At 39.6% G+C, this 20,638-nt stretch overlaps 1 long non-coding RNA gene across 1 annotated transcript in view; it reads left to right on the plus strand.

Annotated features, from left to right (window-relative positions):
* Nucleotides 1–5,202: 5,202 nt before the first annotated feature.
* LOC131938713 (uncharacterized) overlaps nucleotides 5,203–20,638 on the plus strand; it is a 37,648-nt gene continuing 22,212 nt past the window's right edge. Inside the window, exons 1-2 of the long non-coding RNA XR_009386341.1 lie at nucleotides 5,203–5,375; nucleotides 13,304–13,422. This is a non-coding gene — a long non-coding RNA (uncharacterized LOC131938713). The remainder of the gene's footprint in view (nucleotides 5,376–13,303; nucleotides 13,423–20,638) is intronic.

Here is a 20,638-nt window from a genome sequence, read left to right on the forward strand (position 1 = left end):
GTCTGGTAAGACAAGGCGGTATTATTTGTTGAGACCACATTTATCCCCGACCATATTAAAATCTATTCGCATAACGTCAGATATTGCTAGGGATCTCTATTACATACCAGCGATATAAATATAACGCTGTCGTAAAAACAACAGCGATAACTCGAGGTCTACTTTACATTTCAGGCATTTACTTACAAGATTTTATTACTTTCATGAGATATAATTATATGTCTGTCATATATTTTGGAGGTATAATTTCAGGCATGTGTGAATGTTGAATTGTACAAGAACTAGAATGGTCATATATATATATATATATATATATATATATATATATATATATATATATATATATATATATATATATATATATATATAGTATTGCTTAATGTACCCTGTAGGTCTTCGTATATAATATCGTCTACATCATTGAGCTACAATTATGAAACGTTGACAGGAGCCATCGCAAAGCTAAAATCCTGTGACAGCCCCAAAACATTGCTGTTACCTAACTCATGTAGTGTAACAAGATGTGCTATAAGAAGGTGTTCTATAAGGAGATGTGCTATAAGATGTGCTATAAGGAGATGTGCTATAAGGTGTTCTATAACAAGATGTGATATAACACGATGTGCTATAACGAAATTTGCTATAACGAGATGTATTTGTAACAAGATGTGCTGTAACAAAATGTGCTATAACAAGATGTGCTATAAAGAGATGTGCGTGTAACTAAATGTGCTTTAAAAAGATGTGCTATAAAGAAATGCTGTAACAAAATGTGCTATAACAAACGTGATATAACAAAATGTGCTATAACAAGATGAGCTATAACAAGATGTGTTATAACAAACTGTGCTATAACAAGATGTGCTATAAAGAGATATGCTATAACAAGATGTGCTATAAGGAGATGTGCTATAAAGAGATATGCTATAACAAGATGTGCTATAACAAGATGTGCTATAACAAGAAGTGCTATAACAAGCTGTGCTATAACAAGATGTGCTATAACAAGATGTGCTATAAAGAGATATGCTATAACAAGATGTGCTATAACAAGATGTGCTATAACAAGATATGTTGTAACAAGAAGTGCTATAACAAGCTGTGCTATAACAAACGTGCTATAACAAACGTGCTATAACAAGATGTGTTATAACTAGATGTGCTATAACAAGATGTGCTATAACAAGATGTGCTATAACAAGATGTGCTATAACAAGATGTGCTATAAAGAGATGTGCTGTATGGAGTTACCTCTGACAAGTTTATGGCCTAGCCCGGGGCCGCTATGGGCCGTGGTTGTTATCTTGTGAGGGCAGGACTACCTGATATGGTATTATTCCCTTGTGTGTATATGTGCTGGGGGGAGGGTGGGGATTGTTGACCTTTTGTTGATGTACTGTTATTGTACTACACCGCCTGATGATTCAGTTTTTAGGAATTACAACGTCTACATATAGTGTCTAGCAAGAGAAAGTGGGGGTAGGTAATTTGGTCTATAAGTTTTACTGCAACATTATTTTCTTTAAAAAAAAATTTACCGCAGCATTTTATTTTTCGAAATTATATATTTATTGAATCGCTTTTACTTTTTTAAAATTTATTCTTTTATCAGTTTAAAGTCACCATACACTTTCTATCCATTTCCACATGCAGTTTTGTTATATAAGACTATATATCTCATTATGTATTCTTTTTATTATTGCAAAAGTATGATTTTAAAACAGCAATATCATACAATTACATGATTTCAAAGTTGATTTTTACATTTGTTTTGTTGATCCTTTGATCAGCTTAAGATCGCGTTAGATTTTATTTGGCAGATCACGTGGACATCACGTGAAACATGGAGCTTATATTTCCACGTTGGAACCTGTCTATTTTTAGACCACTCACCACAACGCTGCCCAATCGGCTGACCCACTCACACTGTCTCCAATCGTGGGAAACGAAAGTACTCTAAAAAAGGAAACACGGGGGCTAAAAATACAATTCAAAATATGCCATTCACACATTCATCTGTTGATTGTGATTCAGATACAGCAGAGAGTCGCGATGGCTGCCCCGGGCAAAACTGTAAAGTTTATATTTAGCCTGGGTTCGAGAGTAGCTAGCCTACATTCTTCCTTGATGTGTAGCGGTGGACAAATGTATATAACCCACATTCTTCCGAGATGTGTTTATATATGTGCTCACAATCCTCTTATCTTAAAATTGATACAGAATTTTTTTTTTTCTTGAAGTGAATTGAAATTTCATGTGCGTCAAATATTATCTTAGAGTTGATTTGGAGCTTCTTATGCTTCTAACATTATCTTTAAAAGTGTATTTTAATTTGCATGTGCTTCTAATATTGTATTAAATTTTATTTTGAAGTTACTGTGCTTCTGATATTATCTTAAAGTGGATTTAAAATTTCGCGTGCTTCTAACATTAAGTTAGTTTGTTTTTATTTTCCTATCTTCCACTGTTACATTTAAGCTGATTTAGAATTTTGTTTTCCCAATATTATATTAAAATTGATTTGGAATTTCTAATATTATATTGAAGTTGATTTGAAGTTTTGAAAAAAAAACCATTCCAAATGTATCAAAACATCGTGTCTAGTTCTAAGCTTGTTTAGTTGATTCTTTCCAAACTAGCCTAACTTCATAGAGATTTCTATATAAATAACTTTTTTGTGTGACTTCTTAATTCCTTTCTGTGCGAATTTTCTATGTCAAAATGAGTTCATTGGACGATAAATCAAGACCGGAATCCCGCCTGCTACTTTTGGCGGGAAGATTTAAGCAAGTCCAGACGATCAACGGACTCTCTTATCACGTGATCAAACGGTCCGTTAAGTTCCAGGTACAGTTGTTCACATTGAAAAATTGGGAAAGTTCCAGAAAAAATCTGTAACTTCCTTGAAGTCCGCGCAGTCAGTAATTTTGTGTTGTTTGACTTGAAAACTTACAATTGAATTATTGAGTCAATATCACTCTACAATCTCAGTAGAAGAGGGGAAAAAAGGTTATGTTGTATCTTGGATCTCTGATTGTTTTTTCTCCTTTAAAAGCATGTTTGTTTTATTTCTCTAAAACATACCAAGAGTATTAATTAACTTATCTTTTTTTTAATTAATAAATTTAACTGTTGTAGAAAAAAAAAAAGAAAACTTTCATCATCGGATAATCACTGTGTTATCTCCCTTTGATGTTGAATTTAATAGGCTATGCGGACGTGTGCACGATTGTGTGTGTGGGGGGGGGGGGGGGGGGGTGTCAGTGAGAGAGCATAAAAGAATGCGTTTTGGTGTGTATGTGTTTGTGTGTGTGGGTGGATATACGAAAACGCGTGTTTTTTTTTAATATGTTCGTGTGAGTATATGTGTATGTGATGGTAAATATGTGTGTATCAGTTTGTGTGAATGTGTGTCACTGAGTATATGAGAGCCTCTTTGAGACGGTGTGTGTACATACGTCTATATGTGCGCGTGTATGTGCGTGTGATGTACGTGTGTATCCCTTAGTATGAGGGTGTGTCAGAGCGTATTTGAGAGCCTGTTTGCGACGGTGTATACACATGTGTTAGTAAGTATAAATGTGCGTCTGTATGTCTGTATGTATGTGTGCGTGTGATGTACATGTGTGTATATGTGTACGTCTGTATGTATATGTAGGTGTGCACTTCTGTATGTACGTGTAAATGTACGTCTTCATATGCGTGTTTTGTACGTGTGTATGAAGATGTTAATATATATCAGGGGTCTCCAAACTTTTCAGTCCGAGGGCCGCATTAACTATCAAATTTCAGTTCGGGGGCCAGTTTCTTTCAGGCATGTCTTTTATTTCTCTGGGCAAAGTTTCTCAGCCATCACCAACGAGCGTTTTTTCCGTTGACAAAAAGATCTCCGCGGGCCGGATGAGAGGACATCGCGGGCCGCATCCGGCCCGCGGGCCGTAGTTTGGAGACCCCTGATATATATGAATACGTCTGAATATGCGTGGACATGTATGTGTGTATATATATGTATGTGTATATGGACGTGTATGTGCATGTCGTGCGTGTGTAAGTGTATATGCACGCAAGAATACACATGTGTATACACGTGTTTAAGCATGTGTATGTACGTGTGTATGTGTGTACGTGTGTCTGCAGCTGTGTCTGCCAGTATGCGTGTATGTGTTTCGACGAACACGTTGGATACCACGGGTGGTAATTAAACCCACTCTGCTGTATGGCTAAAAGAGGGGAGGGAAGTGGAGCTTGATTGGTGTTTAATTAAGCTTGATTTCGGTTCTATTTTTAGACGCGCACGCATAGCAGGGTGAGCAGTCTGTGAATGAAATAATGGTGCTGGGCGGAGACTGAAAATGTCAAATAGGCAAAAAAAAAAATATTACATGGCCGTGAATGTTCTGCTTGCTAGTTTAGTTGGTGTCTTTCTATGTGATTGTGTGAGTTTATGTGCGTGTGTGTGCGCATGTGTGGGTTTGTATCGTTTGATGTGGTTTTAGTAAGTTTACATGTAGTCTGTGTGTGGGTTTTTAATTACTTAATTGCTAATTTATTTCCTGGACAAAAATTGTGAAATAAAATTCTAAATAAAAACCAGGAACATACCCCGAGACTTTAAATATATATCTCATTGTATATCCTTTTAAAATGAAAAACATACTCGGACATATAACTCAACATATGACGTAAAATAAATTTATAAATAGTACTACAATGATAACTATAAATATAAACATAAATAGACTCTATAACTTCACATAAAACCGTATGCATAACCTTTTATAAAGTTTACATATAACCCTAATTAATTGATGTAATTAATTAGTTATTGTTTAATTCTCAAGAGTGTGTGAGCATGTGACGTTATGTACATTGACACCCCCCCCCCCCTCCCCTCTTACCTTCTCCAAACCGCACAATTCAGTCCTGATTCACACAATCCCGCTTTACGCCACGCTTCTCAACCAACCGTCCACTCCATCAGTGGTCATTACATCACCCCCCCCCCCCCCCCACCTTGATTAAAGGTTCATCTCCGCTGAGCGCCGGTCACTCCGCCCGACCCCCGCGCCGGTCACTCCGCCCGACCCCCCTACGGGCCCAACACTTCCGCCGCTTGACCACCGGACCATTGTTTATTTCCAGACTTGTGACCAGCCGAGGCGACGAGAGAGAGAGAGGGAGAGAGAGAGGAGAGAAGAAAAAAATTGGGAATCCCCGGAACCTTTACGTCGACAGCACTCGTCCCCGTGGGGACGGGGCGGGTAGTAAAGGTCGGACCCAGACCATAAGTCACCGACGGCGTGGTGGATTGAATCCTTACACCTACAACTATTGAGCAAGACGTAGCACCATTCTACTGATTGTTTAAAGCTCGGGTAAGTCAATTTTTATTTATTTCAATTGTGTATCTGTGTGTGTGTGTTGTGAATGTCCTAAAGCCCGAAATCAAAATGGAGGGTTTGTTTACGTTGGCAAGCTATTTTTGTTCAAACGGGAGTTCCCAAACTTTCAATACCAGTTTCGTTTCTGTTTATTGATGTATAGTTTGTAGACTCCATGCGTATCAATATACATTAATGTTGATCCTTGCATTACATGGATACGATTGATTTATGATCCTTCAGTGTATTAATGAGTGTTAGCTATTGTTATACGTTACATGTGTTATTGATTTCTGTAGTTGTGAGTTGATAGTGTCGATGTATTGTTGATAGTGAACTGGTATCTAATCTTGAATGTTGATAGTATCAACGTAACCACAATAGTGATTTTATCAAAGTAGTCTAGCGTATAATGTTGATAGTAGAAAGGCTACAAACGTGGATAGTATTAATGTTTTATTGTATAATATTGATTGTGAAAAATTAACGAATAATGTTGATAGTGAAACATTATAATATTGATAATGCAAGATGTATGTATAATGTCAATAGATAATGTCAGTGTCCTATCTTCAAAAGTGAATCAATTACCACCATTTGTGGTACTGTGTGTTGTACCATAAGCTAACCACCATTTGTGGTACTGTGTGTTGCACCATAAACTAACCACCAACTGTGGTGCTGTACTTTGTACTATAAGCTAACCACCAACTGTGGTGCTGTATGTTGTACCATAAGATACCCCCCCCCCAACTCTAGTGCTTTATGTTGCACCATAAGCTAACCACCAACTGTGGTACTGTATTTTGCACCAATAGCTAACCCCCTTGTACCATAAGCTAACCACCAACCACCAACTATCGTACTGTGTGTTGTACCATAAGCTAATCACCAACTGTGATGGTGTATTTTGTACCATAAGCTAACCACCAACTGTGATGGTGTATGTTGTACCATAAGCTAACCATTAACTGTGATGGTGTATGTTGTACCATATACTAACCAACAACTGTGGTACTGTATGTTCTACCATAAGCTAACCACCAACCACAAAATATGGGACTGTATGTTCTACCATAAGCTAACCACCAAACACCAGTGTGGTACTGTATGTTGTACCATAAGATAACCACCAACTGTGGTGCTGTATGTTGTACCATAAACTAACCACCAACTGTGGTGCTGTATGTTGCACCATAATCTAACCACCAACTGTGATACCATATGTTGTACCATACGCTAACCACCAACCACTACCACTGTGCGTGAACTCTAACATTACCTCCCCTACTTTTAACCTCTCCCCCCCCTCCCCCACCCACCCACTTTTCCCTTCCCGCGGATTAAAAAAAAAAGTCCCGTCATGTAAATCTGGCACGTTCAGCATTGTAATAGAACAATGTTAGTGGTGTCCCCTTGATCTGATACGGTAGTACACGCTACCCCTGCTACACAGTAGCCCTGCTCAATGCTACATTCAGTTCGCTTATCTCTTTCAGATACGGTACTGTTTAAAATACGGTGCTGGTTACTATTAAAATACACTACTTGGTACTGTGACATTAAGTACTGGTTACTGTAAAATAGACTAACATATTAATATTATATCGGGTTGTAGAATGCGGTACTTCTGATTATAGAAAAAAAAATATATTTCGAAAACAGAGACTCATACTTCTTTACCAATTCACAATCAAATAAATGAATGAATGAAAATTATTAGAAATGAAATAGATTAATAGTTCACAATTGGAGAAAATAATTTACAGTAAAAGAGAATAACAGTTCATAGTGTAAAAACAAAAAAGAAAGATTCACAATGAAAAGAAAATAACAATTTATACGAATTCGCCATGAAATAAAATAACAATTGAAAAATGACATAGATTAATGATTCAAATTCAGAGAAAACAATTCATAGTTAAAGAAAGGAATTCACAATGTAAGATATTAACTGTTTACAATGTAAGGGGGAAAAATTATTCACAAATAAAGAAAACAATTCACAATGATTAAAAAAAATCGGTTATCAATGAAATAATATAACGTTTCATAATTTATACAAAATAACACAACACAGTGAAAGAAAATAGTTAACAATTTAAGAAAATAAAAATTCTCAATTAAAGAAAATGAAAGAAACAAATTCAGATTGTAAAAATTTGACCATTTACAATGAAAAACTAACCATCCACAATGTAAGAAAATAACAGTTGACAAGAAGAGAGAATAAAGTAGCGTAACATTGTTGGCCAATCAATACCACGGTTCAGCTAAACGGTGATTAAATGAGTGGGTTTCATCCGTCATTAGCTAACATCGACGGCCGTGTTGTCTACGGTCCCTTTGTCAGTGGCGTGCTACACAACTGCTTAAAGCTATTCTATGCTGGCTATACCAATGGTGGAAAGATATTCTATGCAGATATTATATGCAGGCTGTACCAATGGTGTAAAGATATTCTATGCAGATATTCTAGACAGGCTATGTCAATGGTGTACAGATACTTTATGCAGATATTCTATGCAGATATTTTATGCAGATATTCTATGCAGGATATACCAATGGTGTAAAGATACTATATGCTGATATTCTATGCAGATATTCTAAGCAGGCTATACCAATGGTGTACAGATACTTTATGCAGATATTCTATGCAGATATTCTATGCAGGCTATACCAATGGTGTAAAGATATTCTATGCAGATATTCTGGACAGGCTATATCAATGGTGTACAGATACTTTATGCAGATATTCTATGCAGATATTCTATGCAGGCTATACCAATGGTGTAAAGATATTCTATGCAGATATTCTATACAGGCTACAATACACCATTAATGTAAAGATATTTTATGGAGTCTATACCATTGGTGTAAAGATATTCTATACACGCCAATATTAGTTAATGTGGGGACGACTCAATATCAATGGGGGGAGGGGAGGGGGTTTAATCGTCATGTAGTTTAGTGGCCGCTACCTTGACACACCTCGCTTCAGTCCCTGCTCAACCTTCAATTCTTTTGTTAAATCTTCATGTTGTCTTCAGGATTACTCAGCTCAAATGGGTACCCAGCGTACATATTTGTATCCTCCCTCACACCTGTAACTAAACCGATTCTTCTCACGTGACCGCTTTAAGTAATATCTAGCATTGTAAATCTCCAGAAAATATTCACCCCATCAAATGGATATGTTAAAAAAATCCTTTGGCTACTAGGTAGCATACAGTGTTATGACATTGGGGGTAGTTTCCACATGGAGATAAACAATGAAAGTCAAAGAGTACAAAACCAGCTGACGTAAGCATATATTTTAAATATATTTTTTATCGTAGCCAAAAGATGAAGAACTACAATTGAAGGAAAACGTGATGTGACATAAGAGTTTACAATTAGTCACTGTTGAACGTCCTACCGTCATTGTGGTGATTCTGTCTGTGCTTTTTACATCTACCAAATCTACAGGCCTTATAACAATTATAATATTTAACTTTCACAAGTCGCAAAATGTATTATTTATATTCATTTAAGTATATTCATTTCATATACGGCTTACTCAAAAATCTCAAGTTCGGATCCCAGGATCGAGTCTATAAAATGTCTTTGAATCCACCCAGTTCTGATGGGTAGGATGCATGGCTCACGCTAGGGGAAACTAAGACAACTGTACATAGTGCTGACCACTCTATTCCCACGTATTCCGAGGTCATTAAAGCCCTGCCTCTTCTATCTCTTCATATGCCGAGGTCACAGAAACAAGTGAACTCTACTTCATTTGCCCCATAGACCGTCAGGTTTGAAAGGGAAACTTTTACTTTCTTCTGCCCTGTGTGTCTTGGGCTCGACGATAACGGCATACGATGATGATGGGTGTACACAGTATTGTGTGTACACATGTATAACGTATGATGATGGGTGTACACAGTATTGTGTGTACACATGTATAACGTATGATGATGGGTGTACACAGTATTGTGTGTACACGTGTATAAACGTATGATGATGGGTGTACACAGTATTGTGTGTACACGTGTATAACGTATGATGATGATGATGGGTGTATACAGTATTGTGTGTACACGTGTACACAGTATTGTGTGTACACGTGTATAAACGTATGATGATGATGGGTTACACAGTATTGTGTGTACACGTGTATAACCGTATGATGATGATGGGTGCATACAGTATTGCGTGTAGGCCTAAATGTGTACAAACGACGCTGCTGTGATTGTAAGCTGACTGTCCACCAATGCCCACTTACCTGAAAATAAAGGAACTTTATGTTCTAATTATACACGTCTCATTCCATTTGCTTTGTATTGACGCTATATGTCTACTAATTTTTTTGTTAAACATGCACTGCGCTATAACATTTCTTGACTTGTATGCTGTACTAAACGTACGGTAAATGCACATTAATTCTGTAAATCATCCCCTAACGTTTTAAATGTAAAGAAAGAAATGTCTAAAGCAACAAGCTTCAAAGGGTAAACAGCATGACTGTAGGAAGTAGGCTTGTTTAGAAAACAGTAGAAGCTAATTAATTTATCTCTGGTCTGTGCGGTTTCCATCAAAACATTCGCCTGCATGAGGGCGCCACTCCCTTTCTGTGTTTACACAACATAAATAAATAAATATATATATATATATATATATAAATATATATATATATATATATATATATTTATATATATATATATATATATATATACATTTTTATTTATTTATGTTGTGTAATATATGTATATATATGTATATATATGTATATATATATATATATATATATATATATATATATATATATATATATATATATATATATATATATATATATATATATATATATATATATATATATACATATACATATACATATACATATATATAAGAACATCTTTAAAATATGTTGGTGTTTATTGGCCCCCATGCCCCAACCCAACCCGTTCTTCTGCAAGTCACCCTCTACCTTTCTTTTATTGTATTATAATCTCTCCCCCCACCCTCCTTCTCCTCCCTACACATTGTCCCACCTTCCTTATCTGTATGTTAACTATCTAACTAAACACGTTTGTAAGGTTATCCTGTGTTATGTATTTAACTATCCACATATCACGTTTGTAAAGCTATACTGTGGTATGTATTTAACTATCCACCTATCACGTTTGTAAAGCTATACTCTGGTATGTATTTAACTATCCACATATTACGTTTGTAAAGCTATACTGTGGTATGTATTTAACTATCCACCTATCACGTTTGTAAAGCTATCCTGTGGTATGTATTTAACTATCCACATATCACGTTTGTAAAGCTATCCTGTGGTATGTATTTAACTATCCACCTATCACGTTTGTAAGGCTATACTGTGGTATGTATTTAACTATCCACCTATCACGTTTGTAAAGCTATACTGTGGTATGTATTTAACTATCCACCTATCACGTTTGTAAAGCTATACTGTGGTATGTATTTAACTATCCACCTATCACGTTTGTAAAGCTATACTATGGTATGTATTTAACTATCCACCTATCACGTTTGTAAAGCTATACTGTGGTATGTATTTAACTATCCACCTATCACGTTTGTAAAGCTATACTGTGGTATGTATTTAACTATCCACCTATCACGTTTGTAAAGCTATACTGTGGTATGTATTTAACTATCCACCAATCAAGTTTGTAAAGCTATACTATGGTATGTATTTAACTATCCACCTATCACGTTTGTAAAGCTATACTATGGTATGTATTTAACTATCCACCTATCACGTTTGTAAAGCTATACTGTGTTATGTATTTAACTATCCACCTATCACGTTTGTAAAGCTATACTGTGGTATGTATTTAACTATCCACCTATCACGTTTGTAAAGCTATACTGTGGTATGTATTTAACTATCCACCTATCACGTTTGTAAGGCTATACTGTGGTATGTATTTAACTATCCACCTATCACGTTTGTAAAGCTATACTGTGGTATGTATTTAACTATCCACCTATCACGTTTGTAAAGCTATACAGTGGTATGTATTTAACTATCCACCTATCACGTTTGTAAAGCTATACTGTGGTATGTATTAGCCTCACCTATCCCTCAGCGTTTCTTGTTAATGCCTTTATAAAAAAAAAGTTGTGTTTTTAAAACTGTGAAACGGGTGTCAATGAGAAAGTGAAACCTCGCCTTTTCAAAGAAATCTTTGAAGCACATTCTGGGGATAACATTTCAGGATGATACGAGACGACTGTAGGCGCGGCAATGTGGTGAATACAGAAACAACCAGGATGATACGACATGACTGTAGGCTTGGCAAAGAGGTGACTTCATACTGATACACTGAGTCGATTTTTACTATCAAACCTAAGTAAAAATCAAAACATGAACTAAAGGGCAAATTACTTAAAATTCTAACAATAAGGGTAAATGGAGGGCACTCTCAAAGAATAATTTACAATACTCATAATAAAGGGGCGAAAGGGAGATCACTACTACAAAATAATCTGCGAAAATTCAAAGAACAAGAAAAGAAAATAGCAGGACAGTTTAAAGTTTTGATGGGAGGACTTTCACTGAATAAAAGGGCAGATGACTAGACACTCGTATAACAAAAGGGCAGATGACTAGACACTCGTATAACAAAAGGGCTAACTGGGAGGGTCTTGAGGAGAATAAAAGGGCTAATAGCCATGCATTGTACACCTCGCCGGGTGTTGTGGTGCTTCAAGTGGTGGGATGGTGTTGTTGTTTAAACCTTCATTGTCCGGGTGTCAGTATGATAGTTTAGTTTAAAGGTAGAGAATGATGGTGTGAGGGTTAGAAGGGTTAAGCGTGTATACAACACAGTGTACAATGGTTACTGACGCTATGGACACAACAACATTCTTGAAGAACTCTGACGTGTAATAGATGGTGTGGTGTATAAGTGGTACCGCTGTGTAGTGGCTGAGGTGTAGACATGGTGTGGCTATGGTATGACTGGTGTAAAGAAGGTGTGGTTGTGGTATGACCGGTGTAAAGAAGGTGTGGTTGTGGTATGACTGTGACGTTGGTGTGATGTAGCTTTGGTGTGGCTCTGGTATGGCTGTGTTGTAGCTGTGGTGTAGCTTTGGTTTGGCTCTGGTATGGCTGTGTTGTAGCTTTGGTGTGGCTCTGGTATGGCTGTGTTGTAGCTGTATTGTAGCTGTGTTGTAGCTTTGGTATGGCTGTGTTGTAGCTTTGTTGTGGCTCTGGTATGGCCGTGTTGTAGCTGTATTGTAGCTGTGTTGTAGCTTTGGTTTGGCTCTGGTATGGCTGTGTTGTAGCTTTGGTGTGGCTCTGGTATGGCCGTGTTGTAGCTGTATTGTAGCTGTGTTGTAGCTTTGGTATGGCTGTGTTGTAGCTTTGGTGTGACTCTGGTATGGCTGTGTTGTAGCTGTATTGTAGCTGTGGTGTAGCTTTGGTTTGGCTCTGGTATGGCTGTGTTGTAGCTTTGGTGTGGCTCTGGTATGGCTGTGGTGTGGCTCTGGTATGGCAGTGGTGTAGCTTTGGTGTGGCTGTGGTTTGGCTATGTTGTAGACGTGATGTGGTTGTAGTGTAAATGTTGTGCAGACATTTGTGGCGGTAGTTAGCTGTAATGTAGATGTGATGTGGTGTGGTTCTGGCGTGGTAACGCTTCACCAGACAAACCCCAGCAAGAGAAGCAGGAAAAAAAAACCTAAAACAACCTTACACTCCGCAGTGTCAGGCCCGCCATATGGACGGCCAACTGCGATACAGCACAGCACAAAAATAACCTTTTAGACGGCCGTAAGCCCTTAAACCCCACCCCCTTGCATAAATTACGATTGTCTTGAATGTTGGACGGCTAGAATTCTGCGACCCATAAACCGTGTTTCCTTAGGGCCGTCACTACTTTTAGCATTGTTCTCCCGTACAGGCAGACGGGCGCTGTATTCAAGTAGTCCTACACGGTGTGACGGGGATCAGGCCTGGGCTGGTGGGGGCTCAGGATCACTTCTAACAATGGAGATTACCTGACAGCACGTCCCCGCACAGGTGAGTCTAACTTCGCTGTTTCACCTGTAATTAAGTTCATTCATTTCTCTTCTCTATTATTTTTTTAAAGAATAGGGAGACACGCAAGAAAATGTATTGAAAAGCTATGTATTGTGTATTAGATAAGTAGGCCCATATATATATATATATATATATATATATATATATATATATATATATATATATATATATATATATATATATATATATATATATATATATATAATAGGTCTATGTATAAAGGTCTTTATATACACCCAAAATATAGGTCTATATAAACTTATATACATACTTTTACATATTGAAATCTGTTGGACAATCTATACGATATAAGTTTGTTGTTGTAGTTGATGGTGTGTGGTGCTGGCGTATAGTGGTTGTCGCTGATGTATGGAAGGGGGGGGGGGGGGTATCGCTGGCGTTTGGTGGGGTTGTCTAATGTCCCTGTTGTGTAGGGGGGGGGGCTATTAACCTGTGCTAACTAAAAACGGCTTACTCCGGGGAAGCCGGCTAACTATTGCAGTTACATTGAGTCTCGGATAACTTTGTATTAGTCGCAGTTAGAAATTTTAAAACTACCGAACGCCCTTAAACATGATACAGTACTTTTCACGTTTAGTTTGTTATGGTGTTTTAAACAATATAAACTGAGTGTTTTTTCAACGCCAAGGGTAGACGCAGGCTAAAATAACACTCAGTTAATGTTACTTTTTATATTCAGTAACAACGCCTGCTTCCAACCTTTCTTATGAGCTTTAATAAATAAGTTTTAAAGTTTATAAGAAAGGTTGGAAGCAGGCGTTGTTACTGAATATAAAAAGTAACATTAACTGAGTGTTATTTTTATGCAGCAACATAATGTCATGACAATATCTAAACGCTTAATGATGCCAACACGATGTCATTAAAATATCGCGATGATATAGAATAGTATAGAACAATACAGCATTATTGTAAGGATCATCATAATTTTACAATGGGACCTCAACGTTACCATAATGACATAATATAGTCCTACGATCAAAATATTATTTTATCAAAATGTCACAATAATCTATCATCAGGTCCCCTTTCCCCGATAAATCCACTCCATCACCATAATACCCCCTCAATGTCCCCATGTCACCACAATGTCACCATAATACCTCCTTATTGTCACCATAGTGTTACTATAATGTCACCACAACGTCATCATGATGTCACAATAATGACACCATAATGTCCCCGTAATGTCACCACAATGTCCCCAAAAAGTCACAATAATGTCACCATAATGTCCTCATAAGGTCAACATAATGTCAACATAATGTCACCATAATGTCACTATAATGTCACCATAATGTCACCACAATGTCACCACTAGGTACCATAATATCCGTACTCCCAGTCAAAGCACTAACCTCTACGACCTAGTAAACAGAACATACTTTAGCTCTAAAAAGAACATACTTTAGCTCTAAAGAGAACATACTTTAGCTCTAAAAAGAACATACTTTAGCTCTAAAGATAACACACTCTAGCTCTAAGACTCGACTGGAACAGGTTGCGACCACTGACTCTAATCTGACTCCTGCCGTGACTCTAATCTTGAGTCCAGCTGTGACGCAAATCTCGACTCCTGGCCTGGCCTTAGATATCTGGCAGAAATTATTAAGCCGCTCGTGTGGGGCGGGCATAAAACTGTCTCGATAGATGGCGAGTCCAGGGGCTTGGTCGCAGAATGCGGTGAAGGGGTGGGGGGAGGGGGTGTGACCAGGGGGGGGGGAGATAGCAGTGTGTTGTGGAGGGGGAGTAGGGTTGTGTGTTATGGAGGGAGTAGGGGTTATGGCGACGTGTTGTGGGGGAAGGGGGGGGGACGTGTGTTATTAGAGAGTGTAATAGGGGTTATCACAGGGGTTGTTGTGGGAGGGGGAGGGGTTATAGCTATGTGTTGAGGGAGGGGAGGGGTATGGCAATGTGTGGTGGGAGGGGGTTATACCTATGTGTTGAGGGAGGGGGAGGGGTGATGGCGGTGTGTTGTGAGAGGGGGAGGGGGTTATACCTATGTGTTGAGGGAGGGGGGGAGGCTATGGCAATGTGTTGTGGGAGGGGGTTATACCTATGTGTTGAGGGAGGGGGCGGTGTGTTGTGAGAGGGGGGAGGGAATTTATGGGGGAAGCGATAAGGAGTGTCTTGTTGGAATGGGGGAGATGTTTATTGTTGGAGAGGGGCGTTGTATTGTTGATTGATGCGGCAGGAGGGGGGGGGGGGTGTGCGGTGTGTTATGGAGCTGTCAGTGTGTTCTGCAGTAGTGGCAGACACTGTGTAATGTTGTATTGAGCTTGATATTCGCAACAACAACAAAAAATTGTCAGTTATTCTATTTTTTTGTCACGTCATCGCTCTCTATATTTCCCACTCTATTCGGAGCTTGATATCTTTATCTCATCCCTCCCCCCTTCCCCTCCCTCCCCCCCCCCTCCCCCTCCCTCCCGCTGAGCACCCTCCTTATCTCGCAACTCACTCGGTCAATCGTCACTGCACGTAACCGTCACGTGGTATGTGCGCGTGGTTTCGGGCTTGCCGGTGAGTATTTATAGCCGCACGCGAGTTTGGCGCATGACGCTCCCCGCCCCTGGGTGCCGAGGGGTGAGCACAGATCTGCTCATTCATGTCTGATATCAAATAATATTCCATTCATGCGCCTGTCTGCCTCGTTGGTACTGTCCTAAATATAACTCACCCCCCACCCCCCCCCCCCCACCACCACCATTACCACTCCCACATGTGGTTAAACCACACTGTAACCTTTAACCCCGATAACCACTGAGGCCGTTCCTTTGGTTATACACCACGTGATACTTGTTTCCTCCTCCTCCCCCCCCCCCCACCCTAACCCCCCCCCCCCTTCCCACAATAGAATATAAATCTTTGGCGTCAGGAGGACTGCGCGCAAATTGATCATAATGGACCAGCTTGCGAGATACTCCCTGCCCCCCCCCCCCCCCCTCGTACAGGATAAATCATGACCTCTCCTCCACCACCATTCCCACCCCCTCTCCTATAATCCCCTGTCAATCCCCCCCCCCACGTGACACCCGTCTCTGATTATGTACCGCACTAATTAGCATCCCCCTAACGTGCTATCTAGCCTTTCAATTTGCATATTGCTACGGTGTAAGGTGACGTTTGTAACATGGTGACACTTGGTGGTGTCTGCAAAATGGTGTCACGAGTGGTGTCTGTGCGGTGTTGTAGAAGTTCTTTTTTTATTGTTTCACCTTTTATATCAAATACTACACCACACACCTTACAACTCATTACACCTTACACCACACAGCTTACAACTCACTACACCTTACACCACACAGCTTACAACTCACTACACCTTACACCACACAGCTTACAACTCACTACACCTTACACCACACAGCTTACAACTCACTACACCTTACACCTTACACCACACAGCTTACAACTCCCTACACCTTACACCACACAGCTTACAACTCACTACACCTTACACCACACACCCTACAACTCATTACATCTTACACCACACACCCTACAACTCACTACACCTTACACCACACACCTTACAACTCACTACACCACACACCACACACCCTACAACTCACTACACCTTACACCTTACACCACACATCTTACAACTCACTACACCTTACACCACACACCCTACAACTCACTACACCTTACACCACACAGCTTACAACTCACTACACCTTACACCTTACAACTCACTACACCTTACACCACACAGCTTACAACTCACTACACCTTACACCACACAGCTTACAACTCACTACACCTTACACCTTACACCACACAGCTTACAACTCCCTACACCTTACACCACACAGCTTACAACTCACTACACCTTACACCACACAGCTTACAACTCACTACACCTTACACCACACACCCTACAACTCATTACATCTTACACCACACACCCTACAACTCACTACACCTTACACCACACACCTTACAACTCACTACACCACACACCACACACCCTACAACTCACTACACCTTACACCTTACACCACACATCTTACAACTCACTACACCTTACACCACACACCCTACAACTCACTACACCATATACCATACAGCTTACAACTCACTACACCTTACACCATACACCTTACAACTCACTACACCTTACACCACACACCCTACAACTCACTACACCATACACCATACAGCTTACAACTCACTACACCTTACACCATACAGTGGAATAGTCTGAAGCTTACAAAATACTGCAACGTCAGCAGTTTTCAAATTATCGGTCATGGGGTGTGTCTAAAGTCTGTAAAAAGTCTGATAGAGAACTCTGTCTCAGACTCTCTTATCTGGGTTTCTCTCTCGCTCTCTACATGTCTCTCCAACTCTCCCTCCCCCTCATTCCCCCTATTTCACTCTTCCCCCTCTCTCTACCACACTGTTTCCCTTATATTCTCACACACCCTCCCCCACACCCTCTCCCACTCTCTGTCCCACTCTCTGTTCATCCCCTCTATCTCTCTCTTCCACACTGCTCGTGCTCTCTCACACACCCTCTCCCATTTTGTCCTATTTTCCTCCCCCCTTCCACGTACAAACACAGACACACTTGCATGTAATTACATTAACGTCTACCTACATACAAGCAAACGTACAATTATTTTTTTATAAAATCAGGTGTCATGCTATCGTTGTGATTACCTCTTCAATCATCAACTTAAACTCTTCGATGATTAAGTTTACCTCTTCAATGGTTAAGTTTACCTCTTCAATGGTTAAGTTTACCTCTTCAATGGTTAAGTTTACCTCTTCAATGGTAAAGTTTACCGCTTCAATGGTTAAGTAAAACTCTTGTTAAGTTGACATTTTGTGACCTTCTAACATGTCAGTAAGTTGACCTCTGCTATGTAAAATTAACCGCTGCTATATTAAATTATAAGTTGACCTGTCCTATAGCACTTGCTAATTTGACCTGTCCTATAGCACTTGTTAAGTTGACCTGTCCTATAGCACTTGTTAAGTTGACCTGTCCTATAGCACTTGTTAAGTTGACCTGTCTTATAGCACTTGTTAATTTGACCTGTCCTATAGCACTTGTTAAGTTGACCTGTCCTATAGCACTTGTTAATTTGACCTGTGCTATAGCACTTGTTAAGTTGACCTGTCCTACAGCACTTGTTAAGTTGACCTGTCCTATAGCAATTGTTAAGTTGACCTATGCTACACCAGAGCTGACCTCTGTGCTTGTTACAATGACCAAAGCACGTGTTCTGGTACTCACACAGAATTGTAGTAGAGCGCACGGGTGGGTTTTTTAAATCACTTAGTCGTCGTTTCGGATTAGTCGGGATTAGTCGCCTGGTCGGATTAGTGGATGGGTCTGATTAGTGCACGAGAAGGATTCGTATTAGGGCTGGATTTAGTAGAAGGGTCAGCGTAGTCGGTGCATTGGATTAGAATTACGGACGAATTAGTGAAAGGGTCGGATGAGGTAATTTGTAGGATAAGTGGAATGCAGTAGCGTAGTGAGGGGGGGGGGGGCAAATATCCCCGGGCGCCAACCTTAGGGGGCGCCAAAATGGGTTGGAAAAATCGTTTGAGGGGGGGGTGCAAATCGAAATCTTGAAGTGGAGGGGTGCTAATTGAAAAGTTTGTCCCCGGGCGCGGGAAGGGTCGCTACGCCTCTGGTGGAATGATTGAATTAATGGAAGCTTTATAATACTTAGATGTCAACACGTCACCATAATATCACAATAATATAGAAAAATACATCACCATCACTGTCATCTTATCTTAATGATACCATGTTAGTGGTAGTGCTGGATTAACGGATGAGTAGGATTAGTATAAGAATTGGTATAAGTGCAATGGTCGGATAAATTGTTGTTAAGGATTAGCGGTTGTTTAGGAATAATGGGATATTTTTTTTAGATTACTGGATGCCTTGGGTAGAGTGAGCGGATAGGACACAAGTTTGCACCGTGTATCTACCCTAATACCATATAACCCATATCCCATTACATATCCCATTACATGCGGGGCTGTATTTGCCTTACAGAACTCAGTCCCGTGGAGTCACACTGGGAATGTTATAATTTCATCAACTGATCTAACTGTATGCTTCACTGTTCAGTGTGTAGATCACTCCTCTTATTCCAGCATCTCTGCCTTAAAAGCTGCAAACAAACGATCCTTGAACACTGTTTTACTTTTTGTTTGATTAAAAAAAAAAAACAAGACTAATTAAACCAAGGTGTTGTGTGCTCCGTGTTTATACCACGTGACCTTGGGAGTAGACTGCTCACTCGGTGGGATATCTAGGCCAAGGTCAGTGTCGGGGTGGCAACCCGTGTAGCCGACTCAGCATCACGTGACATGTGTAGTGACGTGTGTACACGGTGGTGTGTCGTGCAGGTGTGTTCGTCTAGTGAACAAATGTGTACATGAATTGGAGTTTGTGTAAATACATGTGGACTTGTGTACATGAAATGGACTTTTCAATCCGCATCCACGTAATGTACGCTTTTTTTCATACTAGTACACATAAGTAATACGTGTGTATTTCGGCTTAGCGACGGATCGTTAGATTAACGTATATTCGCAATAAGATCGCTAGCATATTGAGTGATTACAATTAAAAAATGTGTTAACAGCTCTCTGCACCAGCGATAAGCTGCGCTACCAAAATATTGCGCTAAGAAAAAGCTGCGCTACCAAAAGATTGCGCCAAGAGAAAGTTACGCCAACGAAAAGCTGCGCTACCAAAATATTGCGCTAAGAAAAAGCTGCGCTACCAAAAGATTGCGCCAAGAGAAAGTTACGCCAACGAAAAGCTGCGCTACCAAAATATTGCGCTAAGAAAAAGCTGCGCTACCAAAAGATTGCGCCAAGAGAAAGTTACGCCAACGAAAAGCTGCGCTACCAAAATATTGCGCTAAGAAAAAGCTGCGCTACCAAAATATTGCGCTAAGAAAAAGCTGCGCTACCAAAAGATTGCGCCAAGAGAAAGTTACGCCAACGAAAAGCTGCGCTACCAAAATATTGCGCTAAGAAAAAGCTGCGCTACCAAAAGATTGCGCCAAGAGAAAGTTACGCCAACGAAAAGCTGCGCTACCAAAATATTGCGCTAAGAAAAAGCTGCGCTACCAAAAGATTGCGCCAAGAGAAAGTTACGCCAACGAAAAGCTGCGCTACCAAAATATTGCGC

This window comes from Physella acuta, unplaced genomic scaffold (genome assembly GCF_028476545.2).
Source record: "Physella acuta isolate Inbredline_101_S28 unplaced genomic scaffold, ASM2847654v3 ptg000256l, whole genome shotgun sequence".
NCBI classification, from domain to species: domain Eukaryota; kingdom Metazoa; phylum Mollusca; class Gastropoda; family Physidae; genus Physella; species Physella acuta.